At 40.2% G+C, this 15,111-nt stretch overlaps 1 protein-coding gene across 3 annotated transcripts in view; it reads right to left on the bottom strand.

Moving 5' to 3' along the window:
• The window catches only part of macrod2 (mono-ADP ribosylhydrolase 2), a 315,136-nt gene that overhangs the window by 5,619 nt on the left and 294,406 nt on the right, over positions 1 to 15,111 (bottom strand). The window lies entirely within an intron of this gene.

Below are 15,111 nucleotides of genomic sequence, written 5' to 3' on the forward strand. Positions count from 1 at the left end.
TCCCTGTAAGGCAGCGCCTGAACCCCCACCCCAAGCCCCCTACCCCACTCCCGCACTAAACCTCCTTCCACATCCTCTATATGGACTGTTATCTCTGTAGTCACACAACTCCTTCCTTCTTCCCCACTCCCCGAGCAAACCTCGCCTCTTCCCCCTTTCGCAACAACAATCAGGCAAACAAAGCACACCATAAAAATACCCGCTCTCTCCCGGCGGCCCAGCAGCAGCAGCGTGAAATACAACTGCTCGTCTATGAAAGACTAGCGAGAATTGAAAACATTCTGCAGCCTGCAGTAAAGGTCAGATTATCGCAGAGTGACGCCGGTAAAGGAGGTTGACACCTGTGGTAGTGACCTTGTATGATGCATGGAGTTCAAAGTAAATTATAATACTGTATAATGCCTTTTTTCATGTTCATTTCCTTTCAGTTTTAACCTGCCACATTGCCTGCCTGCAAGTTACATCACTGTTTGACATTCCGCCTTCTGTTCGCTAGAAATCTTCACCTCTCTGATTCTATTCGTCTCTTGTGCTGACTCAAAAAATAGTTTTCCAGAAAAAAGAATGGGTTTTATCTGATGCAACTATCTGAAGTGAAGTTTCTAATCCCTGTTAGACACTTGGTAGGAAGGACGAAGCAACAGTCCCAGACTTGTGCGTGTAATTCCTCCCAAGGCAGAGAATTGCCCTGAGGGGATATAAGCATCTACAAACAAAGTTAAGTGCTGAGGTTTTGAAAATGATGCATCAATGCAAAAAAGGAGGTTAAAAAAGGTAAAAAAAAGCAGAATAAATGTCCATGCAAGCTGCAATTACAGTGAGAGCTCTACTTTTGACATGTGTATCTCTATTTGCTGTTAAGCCCAAAACAAAATAAAATCACATTTTGGCAGATAAACTTCCTTATAATAATTATTAAATGAGTATATTTTGACAAGAAAGAGACAGAAGTGGAGATCCATATGTCCATATTCTGTACTATTTGTTCTTATTAGCCCATCCCAGCTGACTTAGCGTAAAATGGCGGTCACACTATAAAAGGGTGCCGAGCTGTTCATCGGGATCTGCCAAAATGTGATTTTATTTTGTTTTGGGCTTAACAGCAAATAGAGATACACATGTCAAAAGTAGAGCTCTCACTGTAATTGTGGGAAAACAACTGCTTGTGGCCACATTTATAATGAAAAACAAATATGACTCTTCAGATAATAAGGGAGTTATCGTGAAAACCAAGACAAGCAGAAGCAGGGAAAAAAATGACCCAAAATACAAATCAAGACCGATTTGTCTGTGAGGCAAATGTGCGGACCAGTTTCGATATTTGGTGATTTTTTTCTTACAATAAAGACATTAGTGTAGAATTTGTCCGCATCTATTTGAAATATAGCGCATTAAAGTTTGACAACACTGTTACCGCATGCGCAACTATTTAAGATTACCGTATTTTCCGGTGTATAAGGTGCATCGGAGTATAAGGCGCACCCCCAATAAATGGTGTATTTTCAAACTTTTCCGCATAGAAGGAACGCCAGATTATAAGGCGCACCTTCAATGAATATAAACATGTTTCCGATAATATAGAAATAGATAAAAGTTTTCCAAATAAAAGTCACACCGCATTATTAGGCGCGGCTGTAGAGGCTGGCGTTATGCAGGACTTCATCTACTGAGTGAAATGGAACCAATGGCTGCTGACAGGAGTTGCGAGATCTGTTGTGGCTTAATTAATCCCATATAAGGCGCACCTGCGTATAAGGCACAGGGTCATCGCTTGAAGAAAATCAAGGCTTTTGGGTACGCCGGAAAATATGGTAACAACCAGAGAAAGGCCTATAACTATATTAAAAAGACAAATCGATCTTAAAAAATACTGCTGAGCCGTGATCGACTCACTGTCAGTGAGGTACTCTTTTCGAAAATATGAAATGTACACCTGACAGCAGGGGTACTGTATAAGAAACGGATTTGACGCTGTGCTGTTCGATACCACTGCACAGCCAGTAAAACGAACCTACAGTGAAATCAATAGTTCTTTCAAGAGCGGCAAACAAAACAATGAGCATTCATATCTTTGTAATCTCTAAATAGTTTCTGCATATCGTTCTTGCATGACATCTCGCAACTAACAAGTCTCCTTCATGTTGTGCGTGATTGATGCATATTAATATATTATAGCAGAAGATTTACTTCTAATTTGCCTCGTAGCTTGCTGTCAAAAAATGTTAATGTGTTCACACGCAGTATGAATAAGAATCAACCAAACTCAGCCAATAGTCATCATAAATTATTAATGGAGGGCATTTATTTTTTCCCCCATTAATTCGAAACATTGATGCTTTACAATTCAGATGGCTTGTTGGTGAAATGAGGATAATGTGACATGTGTGGGAAGAGAGCTTCTGTCAAATCTGCCTTATTATCCTTGCTAGCATAGCATCATAGCAACAGCATTATGTTCGGCAGCAGGAGCTCACTGAAGCTCTGGCCGCATTCCAGATGCTGCCGCTTTGTTTCAGCAGACACAATAGAATCTTCTTTCCGACGACCAATTAGTGATCGAAGCAAAACAAAAATGTCACAATTTCATTGCGGTCAGATTAGCGTGGTCCCCTCAGGGCAACATTAGTATGGTTTTATCTTATAATTTCACAACAATGTGTGCTGACAGTGACAAGCCCATCAATTTCGGGGAGTATGTGTGTATTGTGGTAAACACATACACATGAGGGTGGATGGTGGTGGGGTGCGGGGAACAAAAACAGTCTTCCTTCAAGGTTTTAGTGAAGTCTGATAACGAAACGAGGAGAACAACAGTAGACAGAATTGACTCCCTCAGCAGGAAGCGAGACCGCTTACAGGAGCGGTTTCAAACACTCCGACCAAGGACCCTAAGGGGTACTTGAAAGTGTCTCGCTTTTTCCTTTTTGGTATGCAAATTACTCATATGCACGGTGAAAAAAAAATCAAGTTAATCCGAGGCTCTGCTGACAAACATTGTGAACACAAATTTCACTAGGATTGAGTAGGAACAAGTTGATGCTCACACGGAAAATAACCACAATGGAAAATCAATCAGCAGCTGAAGGGCACGCTATTTGCATGCATAAAACGAGGAAGGAAATGAGCTGGGTTCAAGTCATCCACATACATGGACAAGTATGACACCTAGCCCACCTTCCATTTGTTTATGGACAAGAGGTGGCAACATGTCGGCATGATTGCATTGCAACCACAGTTTTCACTGCACTCAAAATTGCCACGTTTCCAGTATTGCAAACACCACTCCTCTCACCTCGTGATTTATCACCTGCTGATGTGATTTTTGTCCCTTTTCCACAACACCTATTGGGCTCAACATGGCTTCTCTTCACCACTGTCAAAAGAAGGGGGGTAAATTACTTGTATGTGGGGTGAGTCTGTCCCAGACTAGCATTCAAAATGCACACAAGAAACCATTATTACAGATTGTAAAATGCTATTGGCGGGTTGGTCTGCCCCATAAAACATAGTGTGGGCTCTAATGGTTGTGTTTGGCCTTTGTCAGTAAAGTGGAAAGAGCTGGAAACTCAGAGGATCTGACCTCCTCTTGATCAGACCGATTAAGAGGAGGTCCCATCGATTAATGGATAGTTTCCACTCTCTGAAATTCAACCACGATAGTTCTTGAAAAGAGTGACACGTGAAAAAAGTTGGCGGGTATCTTCCATCAGAGGAACCTTTTTTCCATGTTTTTCAGAGAAAAAGCCTTGATGTCAGCGAGCTTGAATGTGTAACCAGCTGTTTGTTGACTGTCTAAAGAACATAACCTGTCATTAAAGGACTCAATGTGTCAGAATGATTTCATTGCAGCAGCCAATTCTTCAACTTTTTAAAGCACCAGAAGCAAAAACGGAGTAGATCACACTAGAAAATCAATTATAGACTGACTCGCATTCATCGCCGCATTATCTTATGCTGATTATCTGATGAAGAGCTTAAAGGTTTGCAGCTTTTATAAAGCAGATGGAAGGCCATTGCTTGCCCAACAGCGCTTCATTTTGAGAGAAGAGAGGAAAATGTCAAGGCCGGCATCACAGTGTTTTTCATTGCTTGCACTGGCTGAAAAAGGAAATATATTCAAAGAACAAAGTAGGTGGCCTAGGAGTAAATTGGTCCTGGTCTGTCCAAGGCCATGTATATTAAACACGCATGGAAAAAAACAGCCCTCATTAAACTTTGCATGCACGGATATCTAAGGGCCTGATATGCCCAAATACAAAGATAATTAAATACATTATCCACCTTAAGCTAAACAAGGATTGGTGGGCCTCAACAACTTCTAAACCAAAAGAATTAATGAGAGGGTAAATGTGGAAAGAATCCCATTTTCATATGTAAATGTTCAGTTTGTTGTGGAAGCTCGTGCAAATCGCTCAGATGTATGAGCCTCTGTTCTCCAAACAAGAGGGTAGAAAAAAGCTTGTGTCCAAGGGGGGGGGGGGGGGGCAGGGGGTAAACGTTTCATAGCTGGAGTTTTCTTTGCTTGAGGATGGAATACTGTCTGGCAATCTGAGCCAATTAAGAAGCACTGAGCTGTGACCTCAAGGCCCAGGAGATGAAAACAAGCCTGCTTTGTAAACCTCAAGACTGCCCCCCTATTGGCTATCCACCTCCAAAGACCAGAGCTTTCATTGATATTTGTCCGTTCTTCTCCAAAAGAAAGGCTGAGGCGTTGTGAACACTTAGTAACATTGTGCCTCTCCCGTGGGTTTGAGTAACCTTGCAACGGCGACTGTGCTGCTGCGGCTCCGAATTGGTTTAGGGTCATGTAAACAGACTGAAGAGGCCTAAACTCGGTATAAGAGCTTGGGACTTGCCTGGCAAGAGGAGTCTTTGGAATGAGTCATCCAACAGGACAGAATGCTATCTGCTTTGTGTTGGACAAAAGCAAAGAGAAAGTGTCAATGACTGGAAGGCCTGAAAAGAAGAAAACGTTGACGACATATTGTACTTAAAATGGGGGGGAAGACCATTGCTAAACACTTGCTCAAGTGTCACTGCTGGATGTTTTCATTTCAATGAGACTCTGCAGTCCAAACAGCGGGTGAACACGAAAGAGTTAGGGGGAGATGAGATCCCGGATTAAGTGAAGAAGTAAGAGAGGTGGAAGCGATGACACAAAAATAGACACAGAAGAGGGCGGGGGATGCAAAAGACACCTCCTCTTGTGTGACCTACATATCTGCTGTCAGTTATGGCCTGCTCCTTTCTCATCACTAGTGGAATAACTTTACATCATCTTTACACTTGAACCACACTTGCCGCAGAAAGCTCAATGTTCATTCTTCATTTTGGATTGTGGCTTACGATATCAATTTCGGTGACGGTCGGAGTTGTGCTTCATTTGACGCAAAGGTAATACAAAACTTACACTGCTTTAATCGAATAAACACTGGGATGGATGTGGAAACAGGGAATGTTTGTATGTGTGACAAGAGGCTTCATTTGCAGTTAGGGAGTGATGCCTCCTCTGGGCAGCGTGGCTTTCCCCGGGAAATCATGCAACGAAGCAGTCAGTGTAATCAAATTGCTTGTCTCAAATGCAAACAACAACAACAACAACATCAAAAAGGGTCGGAGTGCTGGTAGTGTTCTGCCCATCAGCACAAAGGTCAAACATAGGGCAGCTTAATTTGAAGACCACAAGTGAAACATGCACTAAGCAGCTATGATATTAAAACCACAGAGAATGAATAACATTGACTATCTTGTTACAGTGGCAGCTGTCAGCAAGTGGTCAATTATAGACAGCAAGAGAACACTTCATTTATTCCAATTGATTTGCCAGACGCATGACAATGACTTTTACAGCCAGCCATTTTCACATTTTAGTTGTCCATCAGGATTTCAGAACCAACAAGACACTTCTGTCTGTGCTCCCTGGAGATTCATCACATTTTTCAGAAGACGACATTTCAGACTAAGAGCCAGGAAAGAGGAATAATTTGAAAGTCACATCCACCAGATCAAACTGACACAAAGGAATATACACTTAAATATACGTTTTACTACATGTTCTTTCTCCTGAATTTAAATCACAGAAATAAATCTCAGACAGGTTTGTGCCAGAAAAGCCCAGATAAAAGTAAAGTTATTCTCTCTTTTTAGTTTCTTTCTTTCTTTTTGTTTATACAGAGATCACAAGGCAGTTATTTGAAGCTGACTGTTCAGCATACCCCAAAGGCTTGCAGACATGCAGCATTTCGGCACTGCGAACCAATGCTTACACCTAGAAACAGTTGCAAATGAGCTAAGAAACACACAAATCCAACTTTCCCGAGAGTTATACTTGTGAAATGTTGGCTGGTCTACACTACTGATGTAGAGTCGTTGAAATACAATAGACGACCTTTTAAACCCGGCGTGCATAGCTAACTTAATGACAAATTGCTAGAGCTTGATGATTTTTGGATCATTTTAAACACATCACAATCCAAGTTCTGAGAATCCGTCACTTTTAAAAGCCATCACCGATGAGAATATGCTGTCAACAATTGTTACAACCAACAATATCCAGCATATTATGAGAGTAATGGCTGTGATGAATCCCATTTTCCTCCACAGATTTTCAAGAGGCTGCTGCGTGTGATGCGCCACGTTTACCTGGGGAACAGATGGCACGGGGATGCACAGGAGAAGGTGCCAAGCTGGCGGCGACAGCGACACTCAGAGCAATTCTCACTGGGCAGACTTTGGCTCTTGATATTCAGCTGTATTGAATTAAATACTCTTTCACACCAGCAAACCTGACGGCATTGGCCTCTCAGCATTGCGATGTGCCCCATTACACTACAAAACATCTTGAGAAATGAGAACATTTCACAGTTTTAACCATGTAGCCCATTGAGGGCTATGGCCTAGCAAAGATCCGAAAGTGCTGATTGGCTTTTCTTCTTGTATAGATAAATAATATGTGTAGACAACATTTATTGTCTATTACTTTCGAGTCTGGGTGAAAAAAAGTAAGCGCACACACTGGACACAAAAATGGATGCCTAAAAATTATTGTTAACTCATTCATTGCCAGAGTTGCACTCCAGTGCCAGGTTTTTTTCATTGTCACTTGAATTCCAGCACCCAAAGAACATTGGGTTTTAGGACTACATAAACATTCAATAAAGCATTAGAAACCTTAGAATCTACTTTCATCAGAAAAAAAGTGTTACAATGCAATACATACATATTGGTTTATAAAGCGCTTTAACAACAGCTGAAGCTGGAACAAAGCCCTAACATGGAAAAAAGAGAAATGCTGCTCCCTTGTGGAAAGAAAAAACAACATTGCCAGAGGCCATGGCTGGCGATTTATCGGCACCCAAGCATGAAAAAACATAACCCGAACAAATTTGGGAATTCTGTCATATTTTCAATTCCTGAATAAATTTGTGAATGGTCGTGAATGAGTGAATCATTTTGAAAGTGTATTAGTGCACACACCCCCAACCAAAAAAACAAAGAAAGAAAGAAACAAACAAACAAATACATAAATAAATACCGTATAGTCAATTAGCCAACCTCATCACTTTTCTGACATGTTTAGTGACTAGTTTTCAAAACACCAGGTTTCATTCGCGCTATGAAAGACAACCCAAAATACTTTTACATCATTGTTTTCTGCCCGACAGTCAATGATGAAGTCATTCGCGCTAATCATGATGAAGCACGAATGCCAGATTAATATAATACACGACAATCACTAAAAGGTTGAATTCGAGCCCTCAAATTAACTGAAACCGATGCAAGCATGCAGATTCCACATCTTGATCCTTTGATGAGATTTGAACAGAGAACTGTTAGACTGGAAAGCACACATTCTATATGGAAGTTAACTGTGCCAGCATCATGCATATTCATTTAGTTAAAAAATCCATCCAGCAGATATACACACGCCCACAGTGACACACATAAAGAGTCCCGTCATAACAAACCACACAATCATGGCAGACACGAGCTGCAAACACGTCTACCTACACTTGTGAAATAATATTCTCTCTTGCCCCCACTGATTTTCATAGAACGTAAATCTGTCACTCCTACAGTTTTATTTCAGTTTACCCTGAGCATTTGGTATTCTCAGTGCCTTTTTAGTCATTGCCTTTTGCATTATACTGAATCGCATCATTTCTCATACACTGCGCTTTCCAAGTGAACGAAGACATGAAGATCGTCACTGTTTAAAATCGTTACGCCATTTTTACTCCAAAGAATGGCAGATTTATCATGTTGACTATGATCTTTTATTCCTAAAGACAACAGTTGTCAGTCAGCCTCTCACTTGGGGTTTACTTCCTTTCCTATCTGAAGCAGCAGCTCTATCAACTCTTTCCTACTGCCTCCAGGAGACAGGCAGCCCATACAGACATCACTCAGACGCTGTCTTGGGCTCGTGTTGGCTTTTAGAGTGTTTGTGTGTGTGCGCGCGTGCCTGTGTTAACGTGCACGGTGGAGAATGACAAAGCCGTGTTCCAGACGTTTCAAGCACACATCTGCTGCATCTCTCAATGGCTGATAAATTCTCACTCTGTTTAGAGTTTATTCATTTGGCGTTTTTGTGTAGCAAACAGATGAATAAAGATAAGAGGGCTTATTAGAAAATAAACTTCAAAAGGGAAATTGAAAAAAAGTTGGTGCCAACGTGACCCTTCTTTCTACCAGGTGATAGAGCTGACCAAACATCTCTTACAATTTGTTCACCGTATGCATCTATTTCCCATCTCCACATAAATAACCTCAGCTATGCACGACTTCAACAGAGTGTGATCGGATTTCTGTATTTTGCAAAGCATAAAATAGTCTCGGTTTCAAACCCATCTTGGCCAAATTAGCATCACAAGTGAACACAACATACGTCAGAGAGAGTTTAGAATGAAAAACCGAGCCAAATGGAATTCAATGCTGCATAAAAATGCAGAAAGATAAGAACTACGGCTTGTCTCCAAACTCAAGATGCCCCAGCAGGGCTTCTCTTCCAGGATTTTAAAGAGTGTGAGAGCGTAAAAAGCGATAAAACATACAGGCAGACCCATGACATCGACCAGCATTATCTGCTTCCCCGATGAGTCCAGCACTAAATAACATTACGGGGAAAGTTCATTGTGTGCCGGCAACTCTTTGCCATCGGAAAGACCATGTTGTTCTCTGGAAATTTATATCACCAGTGCTCTGCTGTCCACAAAAGGCCACAGACTCTGCCTTGAAATTAATCTGTAAATTGTGTTTGGTTGAGACAAACCAACTAATCGCACACGATGTGTGACTGAAGCCTTTCAAATAATGGGGTCTGCTTTCCCTGCACATGTCCATTTTTTTGTGGACTGACAAAACATATGCATTTACAAAGTTCCATATCATATACGAATTAAGGTACTGTACATCTTTAAGAAAACAATAAAAATAAAAAAGTGTCATTCTTGAGAATGTATGATAGGCCTACTTCATGCTGTTTTGAATGATTATAACACCAAAGCAGTATTTCCGATGTCGTTTTTCCAGAAGAGAATTTCCCTTTTAAAATTCTTCAAACAAAGTTACCAATTGCATGCCTGAATAAAGCTTCAAATTTCCTGGATGAAAACGTGATATTTTCTCTCAAAAAATAAAGGGGTTATGACAAAGCACATCAGTGAAAGTTAAATGTTTATAGAATATATATTTGTACTTTTATTTTGATATGCTTTAAAAGAAATCAAGGAAACTTTACTCAAGTTGTTTTGGCATTTATGTCCTCTAAACGGCCATTCATGAATGTTATTGAAACCCCCTCTCTCTGCCGTTTTGTTGTTTTTTTGGAATACGTCAAATCAAAAGAAAATATGATCTCCCTACAAACAGGAAGAACTCTGTGTGAGACTATTTAACACAAGAGCAGCCAAACACTCACCTTGCTGCCATAGTTGAGTGAACCTTAACATCAATAACAAGCCGGCTCTATTTCCGGAGAACCTTTTGTGTCAGTTTGTTGTTGTAAATGTTAGCTTAGAATGAGTCAAATATAAACTGAATCAATCGATAACACCCCTCACAAAACAGGACCCGACTAAAGCATAAAAGTGATTCTCGGTACAGCAGATTTATGGTGCCTCCATGATTTGATGCACTCTTTTCGTTGTTGTGAAAGAATTTTACAAGGAAGAAAAGTAGCTCCAAGGGGGAAGATGAGTGTGTTTTGTGCTCACCGACATTATTACAATGAAATCTGGTAGGGGAGTTACAGTGCGAAATTCATCTCTCTGTGTCCATAGACATGACAGACTGGCATCATGAAATCAAGGCTCAAACAGGACACTTTGTTTACAGTGTTCGCATGGATAACGAGGAGTGTTGTGCTGTAAATTTGACATGACAATAAGTCAAGGAGAGGAAAACACAAAAAAGAAAATATAACGAGGGATTCCAACGCTGAGGGAATGATGGCAGCAGGCCCCTAGAGGCTAATACAAGTGTGCCTCTGGCCTTATGGGGGTGTCTTTGTCTCCACTTTCTTCCTCACTAGCCCCTCATGTCTGGTTTTGCAGACTGTTTCCTGCTACCCTGCCTGTTTGTCTACTGCACCCAGTCTCTCTCACACACACACACACGCACACGCGCACACGCGCACACGCACACACACACACACACACACACACACACACACACACACACACACACACACACACACACACGCACACACGCACACGCACACACACACACACACACACACACACACACACACAAACACACACACACAAGCATGTTGACACTGTATGTGAATGACTAGGAGAACCTTTAAATTATGTGGCATGAGAATTAAAATTATGTAAATCTGTAACCATGTGGCTGACAAAACGGTGCTCTCGCGTTTATAGACATTTAGCTAGCTCTCCCTCATGAATTTGCCATCTGGTGGTTTAAGTCTTTACAGAAAACGAATAGATGTTGCGGTTCATAATAATGGATGTATTTTTGATCAAATACTTGATTCAAAATGTATGCCCTAAAAGTTGAAGGTACACTTAAAGAAGACCATGCAAATCATTCACTGATGTGAGACATCAATACCGACTGTTTCAGCACAACAGCTACGTGTCCTGTGACAATGATTTACCGTATTTTAAGGTGCACTGGAGTATAAAGTGCATCCCATTTTCATTCTTTGAATTCAATCTAATTCAATGAATGAAATGGGATGCACCTTATACTCCAGTGCACCTTATTTGAATTCAATCTAATTCAATGAATGAAATGGGATGCACCTTATACTCCAGTGCACCTTATACACCAAAAAATACGGTAAATCATCCGCAATGAATGGTGTATTTTCAAACTTTTTCCGTATATAAGGTGCACCTTAAATGAATGGAAAAAGTTTTACATCTAAAATATCTAAATATATAAAAGTTTTCCAAATATCAGGCACACCGCATTATAAGGCGCTACAGTAGAGGCTGGAGTACGCACTGCTTCTTCTACAGGGGGAAATTGAGTCGGTGGCTGCTACTGGCAGTTACGCTCAATATTATTTCACATATAAGGCGCACCTGTGTATAAGGTGCAAGGTCATCTTTTGACGAAAACCAAGGCTTTTGGGTCCACTGGAAAATACAGTATTTTGACACCCCTGCCCGAAACCGAAATGACCACTTACCAGTATGACTGAAAGAAATCGAAGCAATTCATTTTAAAACTAACCAACAATTGTAGTCCAGCCGCTGGATGATGGTAAATGCAATCCACATCGTTGTGTATCATAACCACTGGCTTGATGCAGCCTGCATAATGGTTTCACCAACATCCATTGCTATCTCAGCAGCACATTAAATAAATGAATAAATATATTAATATATTTAGAATACAAATCTAACATGAATGTTCATTAAAATAATTCACAAATATGGGAGAGGATAAAATAGTCATCCTTTTAGTACTCAGTCTTAATGGCTGTGCTACCTTTTAGGTGCAAATTTGGGGCGAGGATGAAAACAAAACAAAACAAAACAATAAACTGTAAAGCAGCTGAATCTAAGAAACACTCTGGTCAAACACACAAAAAATCTAACAAACCTCGGCTTGTAAACAACCAAACCCATTGGGGATTTTCAAAAGATCATCATTCAAATTAAGAAGGGATCAAACCTGGTTAAAATTTTGATTCAGAAGAATGATGATGCCATATGTATACACACACGCAAGGATCGCCATTAAATCTTAAACAAAGATGAAACAAAGACAATGACTATTGATTTTTGGCAAAATCACAATACATGAACAAAAAATAATTTTGATCTCAACTCACTCATTTATTTATTCCTTGCTCAAGGCAAAGAGCGTATTACTTCAATTCATGGGTGTTGCCTACGCTCGTTGAAGCAGGTGCCCACTCACAATTCAGCAGAACAAGGCTGAAGAGATAGGCAATAAGAATGCAGCCTCCAATTCCCTTTTTAGAGTATGTGATGAATATTCATAAATAAAAGATGATTGGATTCTGATTCAATTTGGTGAGCCTTTCTAACCACAAATATCAAGCTTAGAATCTCATTACTGGCATGTGGAAGGTGATATTGAATACTGTATATATAATTCAAATAATGTAGTAGCATGCACCTCCACCTTAAAATACAAAATATTTCCTCTTTCCACATCTCTTCTCCATGAGAATATTCTATCACACTATAAAATGCCCACATTGTGCCTTACAGTAATATGCCTGCTTGGTCATTTATATTACTTGCATGAAATTTGGCTCTTTCTTACTTTTTATATCATTACTGTTTATCAAAAGCCTTACAGATGTTATGTGCTCGTACTGTATATAAATATATATATATATATATATAAATATATAAACCCTCAAGAGTAACAAATCAGTGTCCAACATCTGCATCTAAAATAAGCAAGCACGTAGATCAGAAATGTTAACAGGTTCGGAGAGTGACAAGGGTGAAAATGAACAGGAAGCTATTTTCACCCTTTGGTATTAAGCGGAGGTGAGTTGGGACTGAACTTCTTAGCTGTGATATGCACTTCCATATGTGCAATCGTGAGCTGTGTGACAAATGCAGGGTGTTAAAGACAAAGTGGATCCAAATGTGCAAATGCAAAAGCAGCTATTTGAAATGTCTATAACACTCCTCGCAAAGTGCGATCAATTCCTTGTACACACCAGAAGTTTATTGCTATGGCATGTTTAAATAAGGAATGCTTACGTGGCTTTAGTTGACTGCTACAAGGAAGCAGCAAACTCCAGTCTAACTTCAATTTAGCAATGCCCTTATAACACTGGGACAAATGCAAAAATATTCAGGCACCACAGTGGAGTAAAGCTTTTAAAATATGGTGAATCCAGAAATTGCATAGTGGGTTGAGGGCGGGCCCGTTTATTAAAAATAAGATTCCAAATTCGACACTAGAAACCATCAATTAACCACAGAGTCATTAACAAACTGTCAGAAGCTTGAAAGGCATTATCGGATCACTGTTCATCATTATTATCGTCATTATCAGAGATGTCATGAGAGACTGCATAGATTTGTGCCCCAATTTTATATATATATATATATATATATATATATATATATATATATTCTCTCACTACAGGAGGGGAGGAAGGGAACAGTAATGACAAACAGGAAATGTGCAGTTTTGGCCACTGAACCCTGGAATGAAACTTGCTCTCAACTCTATCCATCGTCAAACCTCCCACATGCTTTCAAGTCTAATCAATTACAAGGTGAGAACACAATTTATCATGATACAGAATTGTTCCACAATGATCACAAAGTTAATGTAGCATTTTTCTGACAGGTATGATTCTCTCTCTCAACACTCTGAAGTATCTCTCTAATGTGGTTTCTCATTCTCACTCACTCTCCACCCCCGCTACGCCTCCCTCGCCAAATGTCGACATCCGTTATTTGAATTGCTTATCTTCGAGCGTTACGAGCATAGTAAAGCCAACCAAGAGGTGTCTTCCCATCTTAGACGGAGTACACTTTGAGCTGCTTGCCAGCCAAGCACAAGGCACACATAGACAAACAACAATTCACACTCACGGTCAGTCCTATGGTCATTTTTGAGTATTCAATTATCCATGAGTTGGCCCCCTGCCACTACGGAAGAGCTTGAGCAAAGCCATTATTGGGTGAACAGTTGGCAGTCACAATGTGCCCCCGTCAATGATAATAAATTGGATTATGACATTTATTTTATGATTATGACCCCACCATAACATTCCATTCTGAATATAAGCTCCCTAACATGATTTCATATTGTGTAAGATACCATTGTTTTCATTGTTCATGTACCGTATTTTCTGGTGTATAAGGCGCACCAGAGTATAAGGTGTACCCCCAATGAATGGTGTCTTTGCAAACCTTTTCCATATATAAGGTGCACTGGAGTATAAGGTGCACCTTCAATGAATGACAAAACAATTCCAAATTTAATATTTAAATATCTAAAGGTTTTCCAAATATAAGGGATACCACATTATGGAGTGGAGTCTGAGGTTACGCACGAGTTCTTCTACAGGGGGAAATGGAGTCGATGGCTGTCGACAGGACTTGCGAGACCTGTTGTGGCACAATATGCGACTTGCGTTTAAGGTGCATCTTTTCAAGAAAACAAAGGCTTTTGGGTGCACTGTATAATAATAATACATTTCATTTATAAGCGCCTTTCAAAACTCTCAAGGACAGTCACAGGATATTTATTCTGTGGGTGAGCAGCGGCAGCCACACGCGCCAGCGTTCACTCAACCCGGAAAATGCACCGGAAAATATATAATATATATACACTGGGTATCACTATCGTGGAGCCCGCAGGATCATGTTTCCTTATGTTATGTGTTATTGGTGTTATTGTGTTATGTTATGTTATTCCTTGTGTTATCCTTTGAAAAGAGAAGTCGCGCCTCTTAAAAGTATGACGCATCAGATATTTTCTTGATATTCAATTGAAATCACATTGACACAGGTGTACATGAGGTAGTCATCAAAAGGGGAAAAGCACAGCATGTCAAACATCAGCATTTGTATCATCATATTTGTGAAGTAAATGTACTAAGAGAGATGTGGAGAAGTTGAAACCCGATAA

The sequence above is a fragment of the Hippocampus bargibanti genome, linkage group LG13, assembly GCF_051943395.1.
Source record: "Hippocampus bargibanti isolate YZ-2025 linkage group LG13, ASM5194339v1, whole genome shotgun sequence".
NCBI classification, from domain to species: domain Eukaryota; kingdom Metazoa; phylum Chordata; class Actinopteri; order Syngnathiformes; family Syngnathidae; genus Hippocampus; species Hippocampus bargibanti.